Raw genomic sequence first — 11,242 nt, forward strand, 5'->3', positions numbered from 1 at the left:
GCATAATATGCATATTACAGTGGTATATTATACATATATATTATACAACAATCTGGCATATTGTAGACATTGCATTAGTCTATTATAGAGAGCACCCTAGCATATTATAGCCATTACACTGGTCTATTATAGAGATCACCCTGTTATGTTATAGACATTACACTGGTCTATTATAGCGATCACCCTGTCATATTATAGACGTTACACTAGCATACTTTAGAGAACACCCTGTCATATTCTAGATATTACACTGGCATACTTTAGAGAACACCCTGTCATATTCTAGATATTACACTGGCATACTTTAGAGAACACTCTTCCATATTATAGACATTACATTGGTCTATTATAGAGAACAACCTGTCATACTATAAACATTACGTTGGTCTATTATAGATGATACCCTGTCATACTATAGACATTACACTGGCTTACTTTAGAGAACACCCTATCATATTATAGACATTACACTGGCACACTTTAGAGAACACCCTGTCATATTTTAGACATTACACTGGTCTCTTATATAGAGAACACCCTGTCATATTATAGACGTTACACTGGCATATTTTAGAGAACACCCTCTCATATTATAGATATTACACTGGCATACTTTAGAGAACACTCTTCCATATTATAGACATTACATTGGTCTATTATAGAGAACAACCTGTCATACTATAAACATTACATTGGTCTATTATAGATTATACCCTGTCATACTATAGACATTACACTGGTCTATTATAGAGATCGCCCTGTCATATTATAGACATTACACTGGTCTATTATAGAGATCACCCTGTCATATTATAGACATTACATGGGTTCATTATAGAGACCACCCTGTCATATTATAGACATTACACTGGTCTATTATAAAGAACACCCTGTCCTATTATAGACATTACACAAGCATACTTTAGAGAACACCCTGTCATATTATAGACATTACACTGGTCTCTTATATAGAGAACACCCTGTCATATTGTAGACATTACAGAAACATACTTTAGAGAACACCCTGTCATATTATAGACAGTACACACGCATACTTTAGAGAACACCCTGTCATATTTTAGACATTACACTGTTCTATTATAGGGAACACCCTGTCATATTCTAGACATTACACAAGCATACTTTAGAGAACACCCTGTCATATTCTAGACATTACACTAGCATACTTTAGAGAACACCCTTTCATATTATAGACATTACACTGGCATACTTTAGAGAACACCCTATCATATTATAGACATTACACTGGCTTACTTAAGAGAACACCCTATCATATTATAGACATTACACTGTTCTATTGCAGGGAACACCCTGTTATATTATAGACATTACACAAGCATACATTAGAGAACACCGTGTCAAATTATAGACATTACACTGGTCTATTATAGGGAACACCCTATATCTATATAATAGACATTATACTGGTCTATTATAGGGAACACTCTGCCATATTATAGACATTACACAAGCATACTTTAGAGAACACCCTGTCATATTATAGACATTACACTGGCATACTTTAGAGAACACCCTGTCATATTATAGCCATTACACTGGCATACTTTAGAGAACACCCTATCATATTATAGACATTACACTGGCTTACTTAAGAGAACACCCTATCATATTTTAGACATTACACTGTTCTATTATAGGGAACACCCTGTCATATTCTAGACATTACACAAGCATACTTTAGAGAACACCCTGTCATATTCTAGACATTACACTAGCATACTTTAGAGAACACCCTTTCATATTATAGACATTACACTGGCATACTTTAGAGAACACCCTATCATATTATAGACATTACACTGGCTTACTTAAGAGAACACCCTATCATATTATAGACATTACACTGTTCTATTGCAGGGAACACCCTGTTATATTATAGACATTACACAAGCATACATTAGAGAACACCGTGTCAAATTATAGACATTACACTGGTCTATTATAGGGAACACCCTATATCTATATAATAGACATTATACTGGTCTATTATAGGGAACACTCTGCCATATTATAGACATTACACAAGCATACTTTAGAGAACACCCTGTCATATTATAGACATTACACTGGCATACTTTAGAGAACACCCTGTCATATTATAGCCATTACACTGGCATACTTTAGAGAACACCCTATCATATTATAGACATTACACTGGCTTACTTAAGAGAACACCCTATCATATTATAGACATTACACTGCCATACTTTAGAGAACACCCTGTCATATTTTAGACATTACACTGTTATATTACAGGGAACACCCTGTTCTATTATAGACATTACACAAGCATACATTAGAGAACACCGTGTCATATTATATACATTACACTGGTCTATTACAGGGAACACCCTGTTATATTATAGATATCACACAAGCATACATTAGAAAACACCCTGTCATATTATAGACATTACACTGGCATACTTTAGAGAACACCCTGTCATATTATAGACATTACACTGGCTTACTTTAGAGAACACCCTGTCAATAACGCGTCAAATGAAAGCGTTAAAATCAACGTGATGCCGCAAAAATGCGAAACACCAACACGATACGATCGCGATACAAAAAACAGCAAAAAACAGCCACAGGCCTGCAATCCCCACGCGTCATGCAGGAAAATGCACTATAAAAGTTGAAAAAAAAAATACATACAAAATCCAAACAACAGCAAAGCACAATGGAGTCAACTGGAGCAAGTGCAGAGGACAACCAGAACCCCACAAGCCCCCCGCATGACCAGCCTGGGACCCTGGGGTCAGGGAAGGGCAAGGACAAGAAGAGTAGGAAGAAAATGTTCAGTCCTCATGAAAACAGGATCCTGATAACCGAGGTGATAGAACACCATCAACTACTGTTCTTCACCTCCACTGTGTCACTGGCAACTAAAAATGGAATATGGCAGACCATCGTAGACAAGGTGAAGTCGGAGTGCCGAAGAGAACAATGGAAGAGGTCAAGAGGCGCTGGAATGATGTCAAGCGCAAAACCAAGCAGAAACTCGCAAACAACCGGAAGGCAGCAATGCAGACTGGAGGTGGGAGCCCAGTGCCACAGGAGGAGCTGGACGAGATGGAGGAAATGGTGTCCACAGTCATCAGTGGGGAGACGGTGGCAGGAGTTGGGGGACCGGACACTGCTCAACATGACCGGACACAACAGCAACAGGGTGAGTAACGGCCAGGGACTGGGGAGACGGGGGGGATGGGCACAACGGCACACATGCACAATTAAGCATAGCACATCTGCGGACAAATCATGCCCCAGACCCCCAACTCCCACCAAGAGCCCAATGTACCCAAGTCCGCAACATCCCAGCACTGTATAAGCACAGAAGTCAAAGGCACACCGCATTAAAGGGATAAGGGGCATCCAAATCAGAGCTGCAGGGGCGACTTTCCCAAAATGCAGAACACACACATAACATGCAGAGCACAGCAACATTGACAACAATGTGGTAAAAACCGCAACACGTCCACAACAGAACAAAGGACACAACTGGTGCCACTTGTGTGCAGAAACTGGCCATTCACTTTTGGCATAGCAGGGAAATGTGAGATGATGATGTGCAAGTACAAACACACATCCAAGATGTTGTCGAAATGTCCACTGTCCCGCATCAAATAGGCAGCATCCCCCAAACACTCACAATGTACACTGTCATGCAGTCTGAATGTAAACATGTACAATGCGTCAACACACATGTCAACACAATGTTAAACTGCATCTCACCTTCACATTGCAGGGGGAAATCCAACACCTCCTGCAGAGCAGCCCGAATCTCTCTTCTCCGATGACGAAGAGGACCACCACACTGAGGTATTCAAGTCACTATGGTATGATTAGCGCAGTATATCTAATGATAGTATGATTAGTTATGGTGTATTCAAAGGTTCGAAATCCCCGTTATGTTTAGCACGACAAAAAGGGCCGAGAACCGAACCGCCTCCATCTTGGATTGCGGCTCTTTCGCTTGGGAATCACATGGTCTCTTCCGCACACCATCTGCTCCCCCTTTTCATACATTTATTAGGAGACAGGCTGAGTTGCTGAGAAGCAAGGTCACATCTGCTAAAAGGGAGTATCAAGCAAATTCCTCTAGACCTGGGACGAGAAGGGAGTCACCCTTTCGACCTTCTCTGTAAAGATAGTAACCCTTTGTATGTGTAACCGAAACTAGATATAGGCATGAGCTCATTAGGAGCGCCAGGACTAACTGGTACTTTTCTACATATAAGGTTTTGTATGCTGTACTGATAATGTATAAAAGTGTGTTACTGTCAAGGAGCCAGCAGTCTTCCTCGGCGCACCTGATGGGTGAGGATCGACGAGGCTCCTCTATATAGAGTTCTGTCGTGGCTAATAAACGATTGAACCTTCCACGTTGCCAACTGCTCCTTATTTTATTTAACATTGCGGACCAGTGGTAAGTGTGGGCCTTGGAATAATTATTTGGACACAACAGTTGGCGACCACGAAGGGACCCCGTGACAGGGTCTTCCCCCCCCCCCGTATTCGGGTGGTGGAAAAGGGGGGCGTCCTGACCGGTTGGCAGGAGAGGAGCCTGAGGATTTCTCCCACCCTGCGCGACTTTTCGGTACGTCCCCTGCAGCTAGTCACCCTTCACCGGGGTCCTACGGGCTTGACCCAGAAAATGGACTGATTTGGTCGGGAGAAGTTGGCAGCGGAGAATGAACATTCGTATCTGGGTGCACCCGGTGAGTATAGATTGATTTGATTTGACGCACGCGTTGTAAACGGTGCATTATTTTGTTGAAGCACGCGTTGGAGACGGTGTGCTATTTGATTGATTTGAGAGCATTCGTTGAGAACGATGCATTTTTGATTTGAACACTGGCTGCATTTGTTTGAAGCTCGCGCTGGACAGCGGTGCATTGATTTGAAGGCGCGCACCGGAGAGTGGTGCCTTGCTTGATCGGTTTAGCATTACAGTGGTTTGATTTGAAGTACGTACCTTTTGATTGATTTGACTAAAACAACGTGCCGGAGGAATATAGACGGATTGCACGTGGAAGAACCTGCGACCTAGACTGGGTAGCCACAAGGCATACTCCTGACGGGGCTAGTCCTCGTTGGGGCTGGTCTTAGTGGTGAGCCAGAAGGGTGGCCGGAATCCCGCGTGCAGTTTGGTGTCTGAACTGTGAACCAGAGTCGACGGGCTTGGTTCTCTGATACCGATCGTATATTGTGTATGATTCGTGTTGATTGTTGTTTGTGTGTACATGTCTGAAAACTAACCAAAATGTCCTGTTTTAGTAAACTAAATTGTTTTGGCTGCTGCTGCCGAACAAGTGACTCCAGATTAGCTGAGAGCCAACCCGCCCCACCGGAGGGCAGTCCTAGCCATTTTATGTATGTCAAACATGGGATCTCTCCCTTATTGTTCTGCACTCTGTGGCATAGGTATACTAAGGGAAATGAGGAGTTACGATGGCCCAAGACGGGTTCGTTTGATGAGAAGAAAATTGCGTTCCTACAGGAACAACTGTTTTCTAGGCGAAGTAGGCAGGCCATGTTCGATGCTCTAATTGCATGGCAGAAGGAGGCCAAACAACGGCGAATAAGGGAAGAGAAAGTAGCTAGAGCCAAGGCAGGACAGAATATTACTCAGAAAGCTATGGCCTATGACCGAGACAGAGTAGAAAAGGGATTGGATTGCATGAATCGCGAATTTAGATTGAAGGTTGATAAGAGCTATGTGACCCGCCCGAATGCGGAAGATGAAATAGAGGATTTATTGGACACCAGGCCACCGCCCCCTTATGTACCGCAGAGGATATATCCGGAGGTGTCAGGGGCCTCGGCCCCGGTCCCAAATATGTCTCTGGGGGCCTCGGCTTCGGCTCCCCCGGCCACTCCTACCCCTCCCTCCCTGCCGAACCTCTCCCGGTTGCCGACATCTGTGTCTGAAGTTATGGCCATGCTGCCTAATTTATTGACGGCAGCTGCAGCCGGGACCCCTCAGCTGTTGCCGGGGTCAATGTCTTCCCCTTCTGTTCTGCCCTCCTCCTCCGCCAGTACAACGCCGGTAACAGCTGTGACTACTCCAATACATCCGGCCAGTCTAACGGAGGGTAGGAGGTTGTTCACTCGTTCTGCCTTGGGGACGGAAGAAAGGGAAACTATTGCCACACAAGCGTCCCAGTGGATGCGGCATCCTATTTATACTCTTTCTGATATTTGGAGTACCATGAGAGACTACGAACCGGTGATGCAACAGCATGCCCTGGAACATATGGCCAACCGTCTTATTTCTGTATGGGAACAGGTACACCAGGGAGGGAGAGCTCCGGCTATATTGTATGATATCCTTGATCTGATTCACAAATCTCAATTGACGCCGGAAGAAGTGTATGGGAAGGTGCAGACTTTGGTTTCTTATAGAACTCGTTTGCAGTCTGCCATTCCCGCCGGATTCTCCCAGTTCCCTATGCGAGAAGTGCACCCTATCTTCCATCCGGAAGTTACTGAGGTGGTGGATGCCCAGGGTGCCGTTACCCGCCCGAGAATAGACGCCCGGTTCCAGGAACAATGGGTCTATACCCCCTGGAAGCGGAGTGAGGTATTATCCCTAAAAAGCCAGTTGCCAGATCCTAGAAAAAACCCCACTGCATATTACAAGGAACTGACCGAGGCCGCCTCGTCAGCAGTAATGACGTTGGCGGATATTGAATTATTCTTTGCCTTATTAGTACTGGTGGACATTTGGCGCCAGGTACATGACCAGGACCATGTTACGGAATTTGGTGGGACATGGGACCAACTGAGAAACTGGGATAGAGATCGTAAACCGGGGAACAAGCCCCGACCTGAGATACTGACCTTGCCTGAAAAAATAATAACCTATATGCATTCATTGATCCCACCCAGGAAAGTAGATTGGGATAAACTGACGGCTTGTAAGCAAAAGAAGGATGAGAGTGTATCCGATTTTTTCACGAGGTTTGAGGGAGTATTCATTGATTTCAGCGGACAGGACCTGGCCACGGAGGGGGGTGTGCGTTTATTTGTTAATAGATTCGTAACAAATCTGCTACCTGAGGTATCGGCCCGGTTACAGGCAGCTGAGAGTACCTGGACGACCACCACGCCTTCCACAATATTAAGCATGGCCCAGTATTATGAGCATCGGGAAAATGAGAGCAAGGATAAGACAGAAAAGAAGTCGAAAGATTTGAAAACACGAGTGTTACTGCAGCAAGTAGAGAGGGGTAGAGGAAGAGGAAGAGGGATGCAGAATTTCGTTCCAAGAGGGGCGGGACCCACGCAAACGGCTGGGCGAACGGATCTAGGCATAAATCAATGTGCTTTCTGTAAGGAGGAGGGGCATTGGAGAGCCCAGTGCCCGTTGTTGTATGAGCAGAATAATGCTTCAAGGGGTCGTGTACGGGGAAGAATGAGTGGGCACCGAGGTGGATACACGAGACAAGAACAGTCTGCCCGAGGTGAGAATAGTCAGAATTATTTCGACCAAAGCCAAGGTAAACAGTACTACCATGAAGGACGTGTGACGGACGAAGGCTCCGGATATTCTCAAGCATAGGACAGCCAAGGGCAGAGTAAGGGGCATGTGTCAATCCCGATAGATCAAGCTGGACCTTATGTCCATGCACAATTACTGGATGCATCCGGTAAGTTTTTGGTTGACACAGGGGCTATGAACAGTTCTGTTTCACGTGCCCTGGTCCCGGGGGCCGCTCTGTCTGGCCAGACTAATGTGTCCGTGGGGTTCTCTGGAACTCCGGTGGTGAGCCCCATTTCTAAGCCACTTTCCCTTACTCTGGGACCGGTAACGATAGAATCGCCTTTCCTCCTCACCTCCCAGTGTGGGGAAAATCTCCTGGGTATGGATATATTAAAAAGACTGCATGCCCGCATCTTTTGCTCCCCGATGGAGTTTACCTGACCATTAGGAATACCTCTATCCCCTCCATTCAATGTTTTTCAAAAACGGACTCCCTACCCCCTGAGCTTGCAAAACTCCCGAGGGATCTTTGGGCCCTGGGGGACACTGATGTAGGGTTCCTACAAATTCCCCCGGTGTCCATCACTTTGAAACAGAATGCCAAATTGCCGAGGATCCCACAGTACAAAATAGCCCCCGAGGGAGAACGCGCTTTACTGGCCATTATTTCTGATTTGATTAGAACAGGGGTGGTGGAGGAAACGACTTCCAATATCTGCAACAGCCCTATTCTTCCGATTCTTAAACGAGCCCCCGTACCCCAGTCCCCTGATTATGCTGATACCTATCGATTTGTGATTGATTTGCGAGAGATTAACAAGATTGTGGTGCCCCAATATCCTGTGGTACCAGATATTAATTCCATTTTGACCATGATTCCTCCCACTGCGACCTTTTTCTCGGTGATTGATTTGAAGAATGCTTTCTTTAGTATTCCCATTCATCCAGATAGTAGACATTTGTTTGGTTTCTCATTGGGGGGCCGCAGCTTTAGGTTCTGTCGCGCCCCCCAGGGGTATACCGAAAGTCCTAGTATCTACAGCCAAGCTTTAAAGAGAGTATTGGATTCTTTACAATTGCCGCCAGGTAATGTCCTATTGCAGTATGTCGACGACCTCCTTGTGGCCTCTGATACAGAACATGGTTGCCGCGATGCCACGGTTGCCCTGCTACAGCATTTGGCTACTCACGGTAACAAGGTGTCGCTCTCTAAATTTCAATATTGTCGACCGGAGGTGACCTATCTCGGTCATCTCCTGTCGAAGGAGGGAAGACGGTTGACTTCTGAGCGCATCGCAACCATAACTAACAAGCCTGTTCCTCGCACGCAACGTGATGTCCGCGCTTTGCTTGGTATAACCTCCTACTGTCGCCAATGGATTGCTAACTATTCTCTCTTGACTAAACCTTTCCTGTATCTAACTACGAAGGATGTGCATGAACCTTTACCTTGGACTGATGAATGCCAGTCTGCCTTTTCCGCTCTGAAAACTGCTCTTTGCTCTGCTCCTGTGCTTGGCACCCCTGACTACCGGAAGCCTTTTGTGCTCTACGTGCATGAGGTGGACGGTTGTTCTCTTTCAGTGTTGACACAGGACTTTGGTGGTAAGCAAAGGCCTTGTGCATATTTCTCGGCGGTTTTGGACAATGTCGCCAGAGCACTTCCCAGTTGTCTGAGGGCTGCAGCGGCAGTGGCTATAGCAATCAGACAATCGGAAGGGCTAGTCCTAAATACGGATCTGACAGTAATGGTGCCTCATGCTGTGGACGTATTATTAAACAGGACACAGACGCAGCACTTAACTAGTGCGCGTCTTACAGGGTACGAATTGACCCTGTTTGCACCTCATATAACGATCAAAAGATGTGTTAATTTGAACCCTGCCACGTTGTTACCCCTCCCTTTGGGAGACGGTGGACAAGACATACATGATTGTATCTTTCGAACTGAAGAAGAAACCAAGGGCCGGATAGATCTAACTGACACCCCACTATCTGATGCCCAAGGAGAATTGTACGTTGATGGGTCATGTTTCAGATTGCCGGATGGTACGACAGCTGTGGCTTATGCGATCACTACCCTGCAAACGGTTGTTGAGGCAGCAAAGATACCATACCGGTCGGCCCAGGCGGCCGAATTGGTTGCATTATTCAGGACCTGCGAGTTGGGGAAAGGCTTAAGGCTAAATGTCTACACCGACAGCCAGTACGCGTTCGGTGTAGCACATAGCTTCGGGAGGTTATGGGCGGAAAGAGGATTCTTGACATCCCATGGCGAGAAAATAAAGAATGGACCATTAGTTGAACGATTACTAGCCGCATTAACATTGCCCAAGACCTTGGCCATAGTCAAATGCAGTGCACACAAGGTTATAATTGATGATGTGGGGAGGGGAAATTTCTTTGCGGATCGAATCGCCAAGGAAACGGCCCAGTCTGACACCACTTCCATGTTTGTAGTAACAAGAATGATAGAAGCAGGGGTTTTTAACAACACCATAGATAGTGTGAAAGAGCTACAAAAGGAAGTGACCCCGGAAGAGCTGACATACTGGCAAGAACAGGTGGGGAGGCTTGATGTGAATGGATGTTGGACTGACTTGTCAGAAAGGTGTAGATGGTTGCTGCCAAACGCATTTGTAAATGCGGTAGTAACCATGGCACACGGACCTTCGCATGTGGGAGTTCAGGGTATCTGTGCAACATTGGATCCTGTCTGGTATAATGTTAATATCCATAAGACAGCTAGGAACTTGGTCCAGCATTGCATAATTTGTCTCCAGCATAATCCTGGGGTTAGTATTCCCGTCCTGGCGGGTAGTTTTGCGCCACCCACTCTGCCCTTTGAAGTACTCCAAATGGATTACATACAGCTAGAGCGAGTTAACAATCTGAAATACGTGCTGGTGGTGATTTGTACTTTTAGTAAATGGGTGGAGGCGTATCCCACAAAGGAAAATACTGCCCTGGCAACTGCGAAAGCTCTGGTAAAGGAGTTTTTTCCTCGATATGGGTTGCCACGGGTGATTTGGAGTGACAACGGGACACATTTTAATGCTAACTTAGTTAAGTATGTATGCAAGGGTCTGTCCATCCAGCAGAAGTTTCACGCAGCCCGACATCCTCAGTCAGCGGGCCTGGTTGAGAAATATAATGGGATTCTGAAGTTGAAACTGGCTAAACTTCAGGACACGACAGGATTAAAATGGCCTGATCTCCTGCCCCTGGCCCTGTTGTCCGTGAGAACTACTCCCCATTCACGGAGCGGTATCTCCCCTTATGAAGTAATTTTTGGCAGACCTGCCAACGTGTGGGGAGTACCCCGGCCCAAATCTTTCAGGGACATTGACCATCCTATGTTGACTGACTATTTGTATGCTTTGACTAAAGATCTTCATTCCATTCATCAACAGATATCTGCCGTACTGCAGCCCCTGCCGGAGGGTCCTGGACACAGCGTAGAACCTGGACAGTGGGTCTTGGTCCGAAACTACCAACGAAAGTCGAGTTTGGATCCATGCTGGTCCCGGCCGTACCAAGTGCTCCTGGCTACGCGAACGGCGGTGAAAGTCGAGGGGAAGCAGCACTGGATCCATATCTCCCATCTTAAGCGAGTTCCCCTCCCATTGCCAAGGGAGCAGCTTGACCAGGAGGAAGGCTTGCCAACTCAGGGCGAACCCAGCACTGAAGAGTCATTTTCCCTGGACACCC

This window comes from Triturus cristatus, chromosome 3_2, assembly GCF_964204655.1.
Source record: "Triturus cristatus chromosome 3_2, aTriCri1.1, whole genome shotgun sequence".
Lineage (NCBI taxonomy): Eukaryota > Metazoa > Chordata > Amphibia > Caudata > Salamandridae > Triturus > Triturus cristatus.